Source organism: Siniperca chuatsi, linkage group LG2, assembly GCF_020085105.1.
Source record: "Siniperca chuatsi isolate FFG_IHB_CAS linkage group LG2, ASM2008510v1, whole genome shotgun sequence".
NCBI lineage: Eukaryota > Metazoa > Chordata > Actinopteri > Centrarchiformes > Sinipercidae > Siniperca > Siniperca chuatsi.
Window position 1 is genome coordinate 1,619,553 of NC_058043.1, and position 19,186 is coordinate 1,638,738.

The 19,186-nt window shown below is 45.3% G+C and overlaps 1 protein-coding gene across 3 annotated transcripts in view; it reads left to right on the forward strand.

Annotated features, from left to right (window-relative positions):
• Window positions 1–6,588: 6,588 nt before the first annotated feature.
• dag1 (dystroglycan 1) overlaps window positions 6,589–19,186 on the forward strand; it is a 50,393-nt gene continuing 37,795 nt past the window's right edge. The window contains exons 1-2 of one of the 3 annotated variants that reach the window (XM_044219767.1): window positions 6,589–6,746; window positions 7,018–7,300. The gene's annotated coding sequence lies outside the window, so the exon portion shown is untranslated. Of the gene's footprint in view, window positions 7,301–19,186 lie in introns of all 3 variants that reach the window. The other 2 variants (XM_044219760.1, XM_044219751.1) reach the window with 2 other exon arrangements.

A 19,186-nucleotide genomic window follows, 5' to 3' on the forward strand; every position in this document is an offset into this window, starting at 1 on the left:
GACAAAACTGGGAAATTGCCAAGTTATGTTTTTCATGATGTGTATTCAGGTTTAAGTCAACCATCATTTTAATCCTGTGATTTCGCACCAGTCACACTGACGAAATGATAACTGTTCTCACTGATTACTGCAATTATCATCACCCAACACTGGAAATAAACACAGAAATGAAGAATGGAGAATTTCTGTCTTGAAATATCTGTTTTTGCTGCTCTTGCTTACATACAACAACCAACAGCAAGTGCAGGGAATATTTTGAACAAGCTGAACTCAGTATGTAGTTGGTGTTTCCTAAGGAAAAGTTATGTGTTTTGTTTGTTTGGAGTAAATAAATAAATTAATAAATTAAGTGGATTGTGTGAGAAGTGCCAGCAACCATTGCTTCCACCTACAGACCTTTATAATTCACATACTCCATACCCATACCCACCCGCTCCATGACGTGCTGGTCAAGCAAAGGAGCGCCTTCAGCGGAAGACTCATCCCCCCACAATGCACCACAGAGCGCCACAGGAAGTCATTCCTGCCTGTGGCCATCAGACTCTTTAACTCCTCCCTCTAAGTGTCAGTCTGTATGACCCGAAGTCACTAAACTGGACACTGATCATTAACATCTCTGCAATATTCTGTGTATTACTCCCGTGCAATATTTTCCTATGTTAGTTTTTCTTATTTATTGATATTGGTATTATATACCTCCATTACTGCTGTGCAATATCTTAATAATCTCAATAAGCTACACTTAACTCGACAGTACATGCACCTCTGCTTATTACTTATTACTTATTCTGTTACATTGTATTATTATACTGTATTATCATCATCAACCCCAAACCCACTTGGTACTTGACACTTATTTTATCTTATACTTATACCCACCTGGTACTAAATTTATTTTCTGACCTGTTTTATAGTGTTTATAGTGTATTATATCGTTTTCTAGCACTTTCTCCTGTGTGCACTGACGTAAAGACGAGCTGCTGTAACAAAGAGTTTCCCTTCGGGGGTCAATAAAGGATTTCTGATTCTGATTCTGATTCTGATACTGTACATTCATGTGCGTATGAAAGTATGACTGTGTATTAACGGCGCCCTCCGGGATCAATTAACATTATTATCGCTAAGTACAGAAAGCTTTACTTGCACATACATGACTAACATGATCATAGCTGTAGGACAGGAGCATGTGTGTGTACTGTATGCATGCAAACACAGACACATATGTACTGAAAAGACACACAACGGCAGTGCGGTAGCCTCTGTCATACATGCAAGGCTGTATCGCAACAACAGAAGCAGAACAGGCACACTACAGTCAGAAAAACACACATCCCCCACCTTACGAGTGTCTTCGCCATATTAGGCCTTCTGTGTTTCTCTGCCCCATTTCTTTCTGCCAGCGCTGAGATGAAATATTAACAAGGAGGACGGCACCCTAACCCACATACTGTACCGCGCACTGCCAATTTAGCTGACTGCCCTAATAGGCACAGGAGTGGAAAACACACAAACACTCTTACACCAAGGACTTACAGTCGTACTTTCATACGCACACACATGGACAGCGCTTTTTATACATGACAAACATCACATGTGAAACAGTGGTGTCTATGAACGCAGACATGCTGGTGCTGCACAGACAATCGTGAGTATAAAAGCTGACACAAAACAAGTGGGTTTATGCACAGCAGGATCCCCGAGCCGTCTCATACGAAAGCTATTTTGCTTCATTGACTTATAAACGCCCGCCGAAGATGGAGAGTCGTCATATCAGAGCAGCAGTTTATCTTTCTTGTAGATTGACTGAGTAAAGTGCGAAGTTTTCCTATCACATGCTCATCAGGTAATCTGACTGACACGCTCTTGTTACCTGCCATTCAATAATCAATATACTTGCTATCTTTCAAATTATACTGTCAGACCATCTCTCTGCTTCTGCTTTCTCGCCCTAAACATCTGCCATTCAGCATCTCGTCACTGCCTACAGTATTTCAGATTATTACATATTTAAAATCCATCTTCCCTCCCTCTCTTTCCCTTTCGCTGGGGCACAATTACAATATTTAAAATATAATAAGACCATATTGGCAACATATTTTCCAGAAAGTGCGGAACACTCATTAGAAAAGTGAGAGGAAGATGAGAGGCGAGAGACAGAGAGTGGTGGTGATAGTGTGGGAGGAGGAGGAGGTGGGGGGGGGGGGACAAGCAAATAGGATTTGAAGCCTAGCAAAACAGGAAGGCTCTCCGGGAGAAGGGAGTTGTCACTTTTCATTAGATACAGCCGCACGGATGGGCCCCAGCTCGCCTGACACCTCCCTGCATTCATACTGGGAGGCGAAGAGCTGTACAGCTGGAGAGATTTACCCCCACCCCCCCACCCCCGTCAATATGTGCATGCATGTGGATGTCTTTGAGTTATATTGTAATGTCACATGTCCTACCTCTGTCCCTTGTGTTTGTGTGTCTTAATGCTGCCAGCTTCTCCTCATACAATACTGCACAACCTGCCTTTTGTCTTTCATTCTGTAGAGTTGCATGGGTGGGGGGTGGGGGGTGGTGGGGGGAAGTTATTTTAAGCGTCCGGAGCTCAAGGAGTAAACGTCCCACTCATTTTGTGCATAGACAATGTTAGGTGACGTTTGGAGCACTTCCAACACTCCTGGAAACTCTCCCGGTTGAATCGTCAGTACAAAAGATGAGCAGCTGTATTAGAAAATATGTTTATGTGTACATAAAAACTTCAGAACAGAAGTCAAGTACGAATCCCAAGAAGAATCCAATCATCGAGCATCTCACAATTTACATCCAGTGACAGCGTACAGTGCCAGGGCAGGACATGATGGGCCCTATGTGGGCTGGGTTATGCTAGAAAAGAGCTAGTTCACACAACGTGTCATCCGACTACGTCAGAAGGCCAAAGTGTTGAGTTTTTCTTAAACTTGAAGGTGTGGTTAAGAGCCAGCCGGCACAGAGAGAGAGAGCGGTGAGAGGTGACAGTCGTTTAAATATGGGGATAACACACGTTTGCAGACTGTCTCTCCTGGAAGGCATTCATAGTGATGCACTCATCTGTACACCTGAAAAGTGACAGAAATAGTTGTGTGAAATGAGAAAAGAGAGCTTGTGAGAGAAGACTCTGCTTACTGTCTGACCTCCACACAGCTGGCCAATCACCGCGCGAAGGGGACGCACATGGCGGATTGTCAGTTTGTTGGAAAGGTGCAGGGGGAGAAGGTTTCAGAAGTTGTAAGCAGCTTTAGGGCGTGGAGGTCAGGGTGGTGGATGGGCATGTAGCACGTCCAACTTTGATGCAGGAGACTGGACTTCACCTCCCATCACAGAACTGTGATCCTTCCCTAACCCTAACCATACCTAAACCACATTTTATTTTCCATAACCACGATATTTCCCTAACGCAAACATACTGTAGTTGCCGTGCGCAGAGATTGCAGAAAGCAAGGATTGTAAAATCGTTGGCATTGGCCGTCAAAATGTCGTCATTGAACATAATCCAGGATTTGGCGGAATCGTCCACCACTGACGTTCTTGTCTGAAATCAGCTCAAAAGAAATCAGTTGGGTTTTGGATTCTGGGTCAATTCTGGATGAATTTGGCAACTATGACGCTGTTTTTTCGCAACAATGAAACCTTTTTTATTTGCTACATCTCTAAGTTACGCCTCTGACGGGCTTCTTCTCCTTAGCAACAGCAGCTGAGGCTCATGGGTATCGTAGTATTTAGAGCCACTGGCCAAACTGATGTGGAAAAAAAAACACGAGCTCTCAGAAATGAAATCATTTAAAGATGGCCATAACATAAACAAACATGATGTCCTGTTTTTGTGTTGAAGACTATTAAGGATCTCATTAAAACAAACCTTTGTAATGTGACTTTGTAGTGGGAAAATACTCCACTGCACAACATATATACACTCTTGTCTTGTCTTGCTCTCTATATATTTTTTGGCAGGTCGTAGTAGTATCATACCTTCTTTCTCAGTCGCTCCCTCTCCAGCTCGCACACTTTCTATGTCTTTGTCAGACTCAATATCACTTCCACCTCTTCTCCCCCTCCCTCCCTCCCTCTGGCTCTCCTGGCTCTCCTGTCTCCCTCCGTGGCGTTGGTTTACTCCTACTTCTCCTCTCATCGAAGCTTCTGTCATGTACCGTCATGAATATTGAAACACCACCCTCCTCAGTAAAGCCTGGCCTGTCTGAAGATGTTAGGAGCAATGAATACCTCCCCCAGCAGCTAGTCTTTGCCCTGCGCTAAGATGTCTGAGCGGTGCCTGGATGCTGCACTGAGCAGGAACGGCCTGGTAGTCCGTTATGTTCGGTGCAGTTGGAGATCACAGATAGTCCTCTGACCTCTGACCTGTTTCCTGTGATGACTGTGAGCAGTTTTATCTTTGTGCCAGTGTGTGCGCTACTGAAATGCTGATGTAAACAATCAAGAGTTTCTATCAGAATCTCGATTAATATGAATTAGTTTTTTCAGTTTCATTTAAATTTCAGTCTAGCTGTAGTTAAGTGTTCAGAACGCATTTAAAGTATTAAAATGTAGTTACGTGAATTCCTAACTCAGTAAAAGTAGCAACTGAAGATTGTTCTCTTTACATTTAGCATTGATTAGATTTAGGGCAGGCACTCTTTTCTCTGTGTGTTCGGTCACGGTGGCTTTCACTCTGAATGCTAAAGTCATCCTCTATTTTTAGTGGCATCGATGGCAACGTAGGTCTGTCTGTTGGTCGGCCCACCTTTGGTCCAGACCCAAATATCTCAACTTCTATTCGAGGGATTGGCATGAAATTTGGTTCAGACATTCATGGTTCCCTGGGGATGAACACTAACGACTCTGCTGATCCTCTGACTGTTCATCTAGCGCCATCATCGGGACGACATTTTAATTTGACCAATGCAAATACAATGTGCATTGTGTTTAGCGCTAATTACCATATGTTAGAATGCTAACGTGCTAGGATTGTCAGTGATAGAGATTTAATGCGTCAGTCCGTTTGGGGCTATCCAGTGAAATCCGCTCAAGCTCGGATACCGACGGAGCCGAGGCCGCGCTGTCTGCGAAGCTGTTCCTTTGGGGGCAGCAGTCGACTGTAGTGGGCAGAAAGCGAGGAGAAAGCGGGGCCTTTTCTCCGTGAAGAAAACAGTAAATCAGAACATTGTTGTGTGGAGTCTAACGATCGGGATCCAAAAAGTGTTTCCGCAAACACAGCGCAGTGCGTCGCTCGTCCAGCGAGTTGTAACTGCCCTAGGAAAATAAAAGTTCAACGCTGAGCGTCTGAGGTTGCACCGGAACGACGTCGAGCAGCGTTGCGCTCTCGGCTTTATGGCGGCGATGATGTCATAGCTGTGCGCCAGGATTCCCTGCGCTCTGTTTGGCAGCACGTCCAATAGAAATCCAGTGTTTGGATTCAAGCCTAAATCTCGCGTCTAACTGTGAATTAACGGCCGGTGGCGATGTGGCGCTGTCTTACTGTTTGGCCTTTGTTTTCCTCTCAGGCCTCGGCTCGAGGCTTTGACTCCGACTCTCCGCTCGCGGTGAGGCCCAGCAGAGTGACATCAGTGTGGAGTAACATTATGCGCTTTGATGGAGCAACAACTTGTTAAAAACTATGCTTGGTCACAATTCTTGGCAAACTTACCAAATCAAAATTCTGTGTTTTGCTCGTGGCCGCTAGCACGAGGTTACGGTTTCGGTCTCGAGAGGTGAAATGACCAGAAAGCCATTACAAGACAAAGGACGTGAAGCTTTTACCTCAGACAAAGAATGATTTTATGAATTCATAGAACACTTAGTTGAGCTTTTATATCGAATCAAGGCTTATTTCACACAGTGCTGAAATGCACAAGCGCATATAAAACCACTCTCGGTGCTGTCGCTGTGTCCATAAAGTCAATATGAGCAACGACATGCTAAGTCAGGCAAACAAATAAGGCTTTTACCTCACAAAGACGTATCTGAAAGGCTGTTTTCTTTCTTTTTGGTAGCACAAAAAAAGCGCCGCCGCCATCTTTTTGTCTGGCTATCTGGAGAGAGAGTCACATTGGAAAATAGTGGCTAAAATGTGAGCTGAATCACTTTGATTTTGGTCAGTTAAATGCCAAATATTCTGGTTCTTCATGATGAGTGCAGCGTCAGTTTCAGAGCGGCATCAGTCTAACTCATCAGATCTAACTTGATCTTGTTTAGTCTTTGCACCAATAAGATGATTGATCTGATTTAGTGCAATTCACTGTTGCCATAAATAAGAGAGCCCGCTCCACTGCAATGCACAGATATTGATAAAAACCTACATGATGATCATTCACGCCCCGGATCAATGTCATCATCATAACTCCATGGAGGAGGCGTTGAGTAAACATATTGATTTATTTGCTCATGATTAGGGCGCGTGGCTTTTAAAGACACAAATCGACTACGGGAATGGAAGAACATAAAGAGAGAGAGAGAGAGAGAGAGAGAGAGAGACAGTGGATGAAAGAAGGGAGAATATGGGAGACGAGCCTGCGGTGGATGACAGAGAGGTGGTGGGATTGGAAAAAGAAAGGGAGAGGGGGCAGGCAGTTTGGGGGTGGAGTAATTCAGAGAATGCAAGGCACTGCCCTCTCTCTCTCTCTCTCTCTCCACTCCTCCTCCGGGTGGAAATTCATCCTTCAGGCTCGGCAGCGGACATTTGTGTTGAGGACCTCGGGAGTGCGGGACGTGTTCGGTCGTGGAGGCTTGAGGTGCGACAGCAGCGAGCTCTCCAGCCCGGCCACTGGGCTCTGTGGCCCCGCAGTGATTTCACCTCTACAGAAAATGTGTTTTGAATTATTCTCACCACTCAGCGAGACATTTCTCAACCTTTTTTTTTTTTTTTTTTTTTTTTTTAAACACATTGACATGTTTTTTTCTGTTCCACTTTAGGATTTTTCTGGTGGTTTAATTATTTCAAGTCCGGGCACTACTCCATACGGTGCTGGTTATATATTTTATTTTTTTTTTACTGTGAATTAGGCTTCCACCTTCCGCTGCGACTACTAACTTTGGACCACCGGAGCCAGCCTGTCGCCAGCCAGGGGGGGGGGGAGAGAGAGAGAGCCGCGAGAAGAGGAGACCTGACACCGAGCAGCAAGCCTATATTTGTCCGCTCGACTGTGTGGAAAAAGGAAGCAGGACGAGCAGGCTCCCCTGTCGCCACCACGCTCCCCTTTCCACCGTGCGGAGGAAGAAGGAAGGAAGGAAAGGAGGATTTAGCCCGAATAACGGGGAGGGATTTACCCCTGGAGGAGATTTGACGGTCAGTTTCTTTTAAAATCATGGCTCTTTATTGTCGTGTGCTGTGCCGTGTGTCTCCGTGTGCCCGGTCTGTGGCGCTTATCTTCCGTCTGTGGCTGGAAAGAGAAAGTGCCCGTCGGACCGGGGCAGACGTTGAAGGAGGGGGAATAAAAGCGAGTCTTTACGGCTACTGTTGGAAATGTTTCTGTTTCGGTGCGTTTGATAATACATCCGGGTTCGCCGCGCGGGGTTTGTGGGCTGTCCGCCGGGACTTGAGGCGGCGGCGGCACGGCTCCGGGGTCGAGGATATTTTTAGGCAGTCGCTGTGTTATTAGCTGGCTCGCTGGGCTACTTATCCCAGCTACCGCTTTCACCGGCCGCTCTCCGCCCTGCGCCCTCCTTCCTCACCTCCTTTACTTGTCTCCTTCGCTGTTTCCTACCCGCCTCCGGTGCCCGGCGTTTGGACAGCTGAAGCCGCCTGAAGCCCACCGGGCTCATTCCTCTGGCTTCAAACCCGAACAGGTGCATTTTAAAGCCAGACCAGGACCGGCTGAGAGAGAGAGAGAAGGGCCTCTTTATCGTTTCTGACTGTATGTCAGAGGCCGGTGCACTCGGTCTCTGGGTTTATTTCCGGCGTACTGTGGAGGGACAGTGTCCCCTGAGACTTGAAATCCACCAGAAGTCCCCGTAATGTGGACTCCAAGTGTGGCTGAGACCCCAGCGGTGAGTTAGTGACCTCATTGTTCTTGATAAGCTACCGGCTCTCTCCTCTGGTGTCGCTCGTGCTGTTGCGTGCGTGCGCGCCTGCGTGTGCGCTGCCGTGCGCCAACCGGAGCTGAAGTTGGTTACAGTGTATCAGATGCGGGGGGAACGCGTCCGGTGCCGGGCACGCAGACCTCACCGTGAGCGTTAAGGTCCGGTAATGAGCGCCACAAACCCCCGCTCCGAGCCGGGCTCCGAGCCGGGCTCCGAGCCGGAGCCTCCGCGCTGCGGGTAAAAACAGCCGGCCTCCTCAGAGGTGAAGGGCGCGCGCACCGGAGGGTGTTTGCGCCCACCTCGTCGTGATTCCGCTCACGTATGCTTTGCCATGGAGACGTTTGACAGCCTGCCGCGGTCTGGGCATGCCTCCTTTGACCGAGGGACGAGACAAAAAAGAAAAGGGGGGGGGGGCTGCTGCTGTGTGAAAGGAAAGGATGAAGTCTCAGAAAGAAAACTAGCTACAGAAAGCTGAGTAAGGCTGTTTATTGAGTGTGTGGAGCTGACTATAGAAACGCACTTCCGTTGCTTTAGCGTGTGTTTATACTCAGCAGGCCTCCTGTGTTCAGCACAGTGACAGAAATAGATGTTATGACACGTGAATATCCCTCTGTATGGAGTTTGTAACCTCGCAGTGCTACATGGGACTTTCAGTGTCCTTAATATGAAATGAACGTGTCCTTGTCGTGCTGCATAAAACCCATAATGGTCGCACTGGAACCAGTAGGTTTAGTATGCGAGCTTGTTTTCCATCAGGGAGGCCGAGGCTTGTGTTCTGGCTTGACTACAGGGGGGGGAGGGTTAGCCTGTTGGCTGTGTTCAGTCCACGTGTGACTGCTGTCCGGAGCGTGTAGCAGCAGGCTGACACGTGAAGCTCCCCGTGTTTTTAAACGCATCTTTTAGCGATCTCCGTCATTGGATTGTTCAGAATACTTGGCTGCTCTGTCCCGCAGGCCCTAAATGAATTAAAGGACTCGCCTGTTCAGTGATGGGCAATTTGGACGGTTTTGAGTGGTCCCATGGGTGCCATTATTCTGTCTGAAGTCCACAGTGGAGACCTAGAGGTCCACCTATTTCCCTGCTACCCCCCAATGGATGTAAATCAATACCTCCTCCGTGCACCACCCTGGATCCTGTTCGATTCTCTTCTGTTCAGTCCTTAGTGACGTAAATCAGGCAGACCTGCAGCTGAGCACACTTGCTTGTGTGTGTGTGTGTGTAAACAGACGTCATGTTGATAGGACTGGTGTGTTTTGTAGACAAGCTGTCTTTAATCCTCCACACGGAGACCAGTGTTTGCTTCCACCGACGACGAAGCGTGCGTGTGTGTTTGTTTCTACGCCGTGCTGTTACTTTGTTCACTTAGGTGTGTGTCTTAGGTGTGTGCACCACATAGTGTGTGTGTGTGTATACAGATGTCACAGTTCCCTAAAGCAAGGCATATACTAACCCCCCCCCCCCCTTTTTTTTCCAGCAAGACCCTATGAAGCTGGGTTTTGCTGGAAAAGGGCAAACATGTTCGGTCGACTTTCCCCGGATGAAAAAAAGGATTAAAAACAGATTAGTGTCCCAGGCAGTTGCAGTAAATAACCTCATCTTGTCTTTTTTGATGAGGAGCAGACACACACACACACACACACACACACACACACACACTCTGTTTGTGTCTTTGACTGGATTTGTTTGTGCAGCACCTCGTCACCCTGCACTGTAGCAGGAGAGCTGTAACAACACAAAGAGGTGAGAAATGCTCTGTATGTCGAGCGCTCTCCCTTTGCAATGAAAACAGAGGTCCAGTTCGGAGTTTTCGGTGTTTTTCATTATGTTTTCTGCCGTTTTTTTACAGAAGAGATCTTTGTGCTAACCTGTGCTGAGGGTTCAGTAAACAGTGTGCATTTGCGAGTGTGTGTATTGTGCCTGTGTAGTTTCCTGTGCTCGTGTTTGTGTGTGTGTGAACTTATGTATCAAAGAGTCAACACCAGCAGAGCTCGCCTCTGAAAGACGCCTCAGTCTTCAGTGAAAAGGTGTGCTTCTTGGCTTAAGAGGTTTAAATTACCTCTCCCAACAGAGCAGCTTTTCAAGGCGATGATCAGCTCAATAGGTATTGAACACTGCTGCACGAGATGTAACGCGCTTTGTGTTTGGCCCGCTGCGTGTTGGAGGAGACAAACAAAAAGCAAGGAAACCCTGGAAGGCCGCTTTGGTTTTTGTCTTTGCTTTTTTCCCCCCACTTGAAGCTTACATAATGTTTAATGTGCTGAGTAACTTCTGACCCGAGACGGCCCCGAGAAGCGCAGGACAGACTTGCTGCAGAAATTCAAAGAACTATGTCATTCTCGTTACTCCTGAAACAGCAGTTCCAGGAAGTGCATGGTCCACAAATACATCTTGTGTTCTGAATGAAAATGTTTGAGACTCACATCATGTAAGTGCTCAGTCACACATGGCCTTAAAAAAATCGGAGTTACATTTTTTTTAACACACCGCTAATCACTGCGCTAACAAGGCTGGTTTTCTTTTTTTTCACTTCTTGGAAATGCATGGGGGTTTTTTTTTTTTTATTATCCAACAACAGCTTTGCTTTTATCCCATTTCCATCTTGGCAAACAAGATTTTCGTCAAAAGGCAGCGGCAGATTGGAGTCAAACATATTCTCCAGACACACTCCTCCTTCTCCCCCCGCCTGCGGGTTTCTTCTGTCTACGTCTGAGCTACCGCCTATTTCAGAAATCAATATCATCCAAAATAGGATAGAGTTCCTCTGTTATGAAACGCCCTGTGTATCCTCCACAGGATAAGTCTAATCTTTGGCCCCCTGCTTTTCAAACTTTAGGTACAAGTGGAAATAAGGATTCTTCTTTCGGCTCAGATCAGGAGTCAGGAGATCAGGGTTTTTTTTTTTTTCTCTTCCTTTTTCGAAAGCTTTGGGAAGAAGGTAAAAATGTGAGCATGTTGTGGAAAAAGCCAACTTTGTCACATTGGGAGATGAGATTTAGATCCTTTAGGCACTTTCTCCCTCTGTCTCTCCGCCTCCCTCAGCCCTTCTGGGCTAAAATAAGGGAGATGAGGCATCAGCAGCGCTTCTCTGCCTACAGTTGGCTACGATTCTGTCGCTGTGAGTCATGCTCTTGCCATGACTGAAACACCACTTGTCGATGCACATACGGCGCATTTGTCAGAACTCGAAAATAAAACAGCCATAGGATGTTTTAAAGAGGCTTTAGAAGGTGTGGGACCGGGCTATTCTCAGGCTGAGATAACAGCGTTGGTTGACGGCGTTGGCTAGCAGATTCAGAGGGTCTGCGAGTGTAAATAGGGAGTGCGTTTCGGACAGAGAGCTGAAGTTGGTCTTTTTTGCTGTTGTCATGGTTTCAATATGGTTTAAAATAGAGGCCAATAAAAACGTGTAACCAAACAGACAGCCTGCTGGTTTGCTCTCCGGGGCCCAGACATCCGTAATGTACTGCGGATGAGTCAATGGCCTCAGAACCGCTCACTGCTTCAGCACCTTCGCTGTGACTGTTTGCCGAACATTTAGGCTGTGCTGCTTTTTTTTTTTTTTTTTTGATTGCAATCTACAATAGCTCCTGTCACGAGCTGTAATTCTCTATAATACATTTCCTCTGGGCTGCAGTGTTCAGTGCGGATCTTGTCAGTCTGTCAGAGCTTATGTTGTTTTTCCCCCGCTCTGCAGAGGAGTCTCCAGCTGCTGTTTTCACTCACCTGTTGGGAGCCAGGCGGCGTCACAGAGAGCTCAACAGTGCTGTAGAATCAACAGCATTTACAATTATAGCAATCAGAGGTAACAGGGAAAAAGTCAGAGGTGTATTTCAGTTGTAGTCCTGATGTGCAGGTGACAAGTTAAGTTTGCACAAAAGAATTTGTATTGGACTTAATTTAACCATGACAGTTTAAAAAAGTCAGAGTGTAAAATATTGTGCTGTGTCAGTGTTCATGAGAGTTCACACCCATCAGAGTTAATCTAACACTGACCTGGAGCCATGTCGGTCCTGTGAGTGAACAAACAACACACCAATCAACACCTGCCAACTTTAAATAATCGTCACCCAAATTGTCTCTTATCAGCGCTGGAAAATGTGCTGCGTGTTCAGAGAAAATCATTTCAGACGGAATATATTTGTCACAGCAGATTTCCTGCTTTTGTAAAATCATCATTACGCAGAAGCAAATCAGCGATCAGAAAGAATTGATTCTAACACGACGAAAGCAACATCATGCAAGAGTTTGTAATGGGACTCAGTGTTGTAAATTGACCTGACAATAAATATCTGATATGCTGCATCATCAGCATGTCCTCAGATGTGCTGATTTTTGGAAACTCATATCCAGCAGCACACCAGTATCGGTACATTTCTGGCAGCCAGACGCCAAACGACACAAATGAAATAATACTTTCTTTTAAAGTTTGGAGCTGTTAGGTGTCGCTCCTAGTGGCAGTTTCCCGTGTAGTTGCGGCTGACATAGCTGTGCGCAGCAAGCTGGCCGGGCCTTTATGAGCCATCGGTGTAGCTAACTGCTCAGGCCTGCAGGTCACCGATACAGAGGCCATTTTAGTGCCGGAGCTCAGGTGGGTGAGGGAATTGTTCTTGTTCTGGTGCACTCATCTCCGCGGTGGTACCTGTGGCCTTTCACACTTTTTATTTGAACACGTTGGGGTTTTTTTTGAGTGGCTGTTGGCACCTCTGCTGTAGGACACAGCACTGCCTCCATCTTTGTTGAGGATGTTTTATGATTGTTTTAACAACTTTCAGATATTTCAGTAATATCTTGACACAGTTCCCTCTTTGTAAGCTTTTCCGTTTTCCTTCTGATGAACGTTAGTGTTCCTTTCATTTTAAAACTTTAGTCTTTAAATTTCTAGCCACACAGCCTCCACCGAGTTCCCAGAATTCCTGTTTCTGCTTCCTTTTGCTCCTCATTATCTTTCCTCTGTTGTCGAGTCACAGCACTTACAACTGTGTAAGAAGCAAATATCACAGCTCTGTGTGTGTGTGTGTGTGTGTGTGTGTGTGTGTGTGTGTGTGTGTCACACCACTGATTTGGGAGAGAGAAAACGGGGTGGCAGTGCAGTCATTAGTTCTGGGGCATTAACTGCTTATCAGTGGACAGTTTTATTAGCCCCCTTGTTTTGGCTGGTTAGCCGTCTGGACATGGAGCCAAATGGCGCTCTCAGTTGCCCGGTCAACCGTGGAGGAATTCCACTGCCACGCCAGAACCCTTAATGCCGCGAGAAGACCTAATTGTGATTCGACTTCACTACCAACGCAGCAGCTACGTGCTGTGACACGTTTAACACGCAGTCTGACTTTACCATTAAGATGTGGCCGTGTGATCCGAACAGGCTGCATGTGAAATGATCAAATGAAGCCTGAAAAGCCTGTGTGTCGTTGCGGTTTGCTAGACTTGATGTCTCCAAATGACAAAACATTTGGGTCTGTCCAATAAAACATGAAGGAATTCCACCACAGTCCTTGTTTGACATGTCTGGCAGCAGCAGCAACAGTAAAAGAAAAGACTGAGTGCAGCATTTCCATTCTCAAGTTGCTTTATAATGATGTATATTTAGTTCTTGTCAAGCGATGGAAACAGACCCACATGTAGAGGCGTGTTGCCTGGTCGTCCATAAAGGCATTCTGCTTCACCACGACAGCCAGAACAGCCACAGCATGTCAAAGCCTACTGGTGCAGTAACCATGGAGACCCGTCTGGTTTGCTGAATGGGGGGCGGGCGGGGTCTTTAACAAGTATTTTTAAAGTAGTTATGTTCATTCAGGCCGAGATAAAAGTGCAGACCTTCACAGATATTTGAATAATATTGGTTTTCCTCTCTTGGCTTGAAGATGCCTTAGATAGTGAGACACATTCAAATACAACGCCGAGTGCTTGTTTTGGCTTATCTGGCATGAGGTGTTCACACCAAGAGCAGCGAGGAAAGAAGGAAACATCTCATCTGACACGCGGTGTTACTGCTTTTGAGACGGTTTGCATGCTTTACTATTAAAAATTGATAACTGCAGAGGAACTCAGAGAGCCGAAAGAGACTCGAGAACCAAAGAAATGGCACTTCAGAGGCCAACTCAAGCTAAAAGCAAGCCTTACATTTTAAAAGGACGTTGTTTCATCTGCCTCTTTCTACACGTGTGTGTGTGTGTTGTGTGTGTGTGTGTGTGTGTGTGTGTGTGCGCGTGTGTGTGTGTGTGTTGTGTTGACTCAGGCAAACAGCTTGGCCCTTCCACCTGGCTGGGAGCTTTTAAACGTTGGTGGGAGGCAAATACAGCAGACCAAGGAAATGAGACTTGAGAGAACCTGACATGTTAAATCTAACAGTCAAACACCAGCAGGTCGACTTCACACCAGCCCACCGTGTGTGTGTGTGTGTGTGTGCGTGTGCGTGTGCGTGCTCTAGGTTGGATTCTCAATAGATGACATTGTTCCTGGCATGGAGTCAAACACACAGTCACACACTCGCACAAGCAGGGGCATACAAATGTACATCAGGTGGTGCATGTCAACACACACACACACACACACACTCACACACAAACTACATAATCTGAGAGAAACGGGAGTAAAGGCTTTAGGTTACACACCTTCTACAAGTCTGGACGAGTCAACAGGTTTTGCAAATAGCGACACATTCCAGCAACAGCGAGCGGCGACAGATTGAGGAAAAGGCATTTCGATTTAGTTACAGATTTCTGTTTTAACTCAGTTATTTATGGAAAACATGATATAAGCACTGCGTTTGTTGTTGATCTTAAGGCCTGGCTGCACTGTTCACACAAGGCAGTTAAATAGTGAGGGCTGCAACTAAACAATTACTTTCATTATCGATTAATTTGCTGATTATTTTCTTGATTAATCAATCGTTTGGTTGTGAAAAATGTCAATCACAGTCCAAACCCCAAACATATTCAGTTTATTAGCGTAGAAAACCACAAAATGTTCACATCTGAGAAGCTGAAACCAGAGACTTTCACGCATTTTTTTCCTTTAAAAATGATTAATTGATTATAAAAATTGTTACAGATAATTTTTCTGTCAGTTAATTGACAGAAAAATCGTTTCAGCTCTAGTTGGATGTATCAGAATAGTATTTTCAAGTGACTGTTATTCTGTTTAACGGCTAATTTAAAAACTAATTGACAGTAATTAAAATACTCAATTAGTCAGTCAGTTAGTTTTTCAATGAAGCAGCTAATCGTTAAGTGAACAAAATGTCAGAAAAACTTTGAAAACCATCCATCACAACTTCCCAAAATAGTTGTTCTAACTGCCCATCAGTCCAAAACTAAACCATATTCTGTTTCCAGTCATATAAAACAGAGAAATACAGCGCAGCTGAAACCAGTGAGTTCTTCATAGACTTCTTTAATGATCAATCAGTTATCAATAATTTTGACTAGCCTAATCGTTTTTAGCACTCAAAGCGTTAAAAATTACTTTGGAGTGTGTATTGATTCTTTCATAATATAATGTACTTTTCATTTCCCAAATCAATGAAATGAACTGATACTTGTTTGTAACTCAGCAGATTCAGAAAGATCAACTCTGAAAACAAACTTTCCTGCGAATGAAAAGACTTTGAAGTCCAGCTTATGTGACGAGCAGCAGCCGTCAGCGTCTCCGCGCAGGGTTAAACAACCCGTCAGAGTCTGATGCGCTCCGTTACAGGACGGCTTCACCCGGTGCAGATGATGCACCAGGAAGTCAACACTCGGGGAAATGTGTCATGAATGCTCATCTCCAAGCCTATTTGCAGATTTGTGTAACGGATCAGGATGTCATGAGTCACCCATTCATCCACCCATTTATCCCTCTATTCATCCACCCACCCATCTATCCACACACTCATCCACCCATCAAGCCATTTATTCACCCCGCCCATTCATCCGTCAATCCGTCTTTTATGATGGGCAGTCATTCAAACGGACGAGAGCTGCCGTCTGCCAATGTGCTCTGATGATTCACGTCCTGGAGACGCCATAGCTGTGAGTGTGTGTGTGTGTGTGTGTGTGTGTGTGTGCAGGCTGGGGCAGAGGAGGAATTTGGGAGCGATGGGATGTAGTAGTGGGATGTGACGGCTTGATTGATCGGGCTGGAGACTGCAGAAATACACAGAGACGGGGAGAAAGGGGGGAGATGGGTGAGAGAGAAATTGGGTTAATAGAAAGCGAGGGAGTGACAGCAGGACACTGGGCAGAGGAGGACAGGTGAGCGAAGGTTGGAGAAATGGAGCGACAGAGCAGCTTACTGTTCCCAAACGTCCTTCAAGTGTTCACTTTGACCTCCATTTGCAGCTCTGGACCTCAGCGGGGGTATTGATTACATAGTTGCCGTAATTTAATAAAGCAATAATCTTCAAGGGCAAATGGACAGTGATGCAGATGGAGTACACACCCGAATCCAGCAGCACAACTCCTGTCGTCCCATCGAAGCCTCGCGTCTCACTGAACAGTTTAAAGCTGTTTATCAAAAATAAGAATCATCTAAAGTTTATTATTAGATAGCGTTTAAAAAATAATGTTCTGCAACCTTTTCTGTCGTTGAAATATGTTCACTTTCACTGGAGGTAAAGTCAGAACTCAAGAGTGACGTCCAAACTGTCCTCTTAACAGCAGCGGGACTCGCCAATGATACGAGGTTTCATCTCTGGTTCAAAGAAATTCTAGACGGCAGAAGTTCCGATTTATTGATTTTACATTGTTGTTTTTTTTTTAGGGTATGTTTTTGAAAGTCTCGCTCCCACTGGTAAAAGCTAACATATCGAATGTTCCCCGCCGCAGCTTCCACTTCCTCCTGGTTCTGATGTGACATGTAGCTTCAAATCTCAATATCGGTTCTGGGCGGTTTCCAGCTCTGCTTTCTGTAAGAACGTTAGTCATCGAGGGTGTCGGGGAAATGGGATTTTCTGTAGGATGGCCTGGGGGGCCCACAGACGTCTTTCATGGGCGGCACGTGTTAAATAAAGCCTGATTTACCCTGAATGTCTTTACATTTGATGAGTTCTCGCTTTCAGGATATTAACATTTAGAGGCTTTTGCCCCTTTTAAATATTAATGTATGAACAGTCAATAGATAATGTGCTTTAAGTCATTTTACAGCATCTTTTAACACCAGAAACAGCAGAAATCTGGATAATAAAACGACAATAAAACCACAAAAAGTTTCATAACCTCCAAAATGAGAAATATGAAAGAGCGAGAAGAAAGCGGCCTCGCTCGAGCAGCCGAAGGCGCTCTGCCATCATCTGCTCTGCGTTTAAGTCCTGAGACATCAGGTGGATTTGCTGCGGAGCCACAGCTTCTCTTGAAGTTCACCTCAAACCAGGTGTTTAGCCTCTGCAGAGCCCGGCCTGTAATCAGCCCAGCTCGGCAGGAATGATGTGAATTCTGTCTGAACGTTCAGGAGAGGCTCAACCCCTCGCAGCCTCGTGGTAAAGTCAAGTAAAATCCTTTTTGTTTCTCAGCTTTCTGATCTTTTTAGTGAGAATTGGGTGTGGCTGTCATTTCTAGTGATTTACTTTTTCTTTCTTTCCTTGTTGCTGCATGACCAAATCTAATTGTACTTGCCAGCCATGCAGACGCTGATAAAGCACTGCCAATTTCAATATGAACAGCAGATCTAAAGTTGTTAGCCCCCCCCCCCCGTACAGAACTGAAAAGCAAATCCTTGGGAAAGAAACGAAAATGTTCAAGTAAAGACAAAAGAGAGGAAGGTCTGCTCTGTTTGTTTACAGAGGAGAGAGAGAGAGAGGCCAGTAAACTCTTCTTTGAAGTGCGGTAATTCATCCATAGCATCCTCCCTCGGCTTCGTTGTTATTCTGAGATGCTAGCAGACTCACTAGCATAGCCAATACGTCCATTGTTTGCTCCGTGCTATCAGAAGGTACAGGACTGCACTTTAAAAGACTCGCCCACTTACCCGGGAGAGAGAGCGGAGGCAGAGAGAAAGTCATTAGGGCAGGGAGAGCAGCAAAGACAGAGCGAGCTAGCTATCGCGCGGTGCAGCAGTGTGTTTGAAAGTGTGTGGCTGCCGCCTACAGTCCCTCAAGACACAAGACTGTGTGTTTGTGTGCTGAATGTACATATGTGTGTGTGTGCGTGTGTCTCCTGATGCTTTGAATCCCTCTGCTGCTACTGCAGATTAACGGGACACACCAACCCCTCCCTCTCACACAGATCCTTTCCCACTGTCTCTGACTGTCTCTCTTCTGGTTTCACAGTTTGACTCGTGTGCTCTGCCTGGACAGGCAGGAAGCGCTATCTCACCCCACCTACATGTATCGTCCACAATCAGAATCAGAAATCCTTTATTGATCCCCGAAGGGAAACTCTTTGTTACAGCAGCTCACTGTCACGTCAGTGCACACAGGAGGAAGTACTAGCAAACAATAAAATACACTATAATACAGGTCAGAAAATAAATGAAGTACCAGGTGGGTATAAGTTTAAGATAAACTAAGTGTGAAGTACCAAGTGGGTTTACCGGTTGATGATGATAATACAGTGTAATAATACAATGTAATAATATAAGTAATAAGTAGTGGTGCATGTACTGTCTAGCTTATTGAGATTATTAAGATATTGCACAGCAGTAATGGAGGTAAATAATATCAATATCAATAAACATCCACATGTATCTCTTTTTAGCCACTCGTGCCTGCTCGATGGCAAATATATATATATATATATATATATATATATATAATTACAGTCCCCACAGGATGAATTGTAATAACTGTATCCATTGAACTTCATCGACAACAGGTTCACAGAGAATGAATCCCAGTGACTTTCCCTGTAATGCCGTCATCAGATCAAAATGTCACTTTGTCACTTTAGTTTATGACCAGATTCTTGTAAAACATTTTTATGGTTGTTAGCTGTGCTTTGTGTTTAGGGCTAATTAGCAATGTAAGCATGCTAACTACAGCCCAACTGATACCGATGTGGATATCAATATTCGGGAGTTAAAATATATCGGCCGATAGTAGTTATTTATTTATTTGACATAAACACATAACATAAACAGTCTTGATACGGGTCCCTTAGATTAGTTTTTTAAAGAGCTGTGACCCAGATGGAAACTGAGCGAGACGTTTTACAGAGTAAAAATCCACAAACTATGT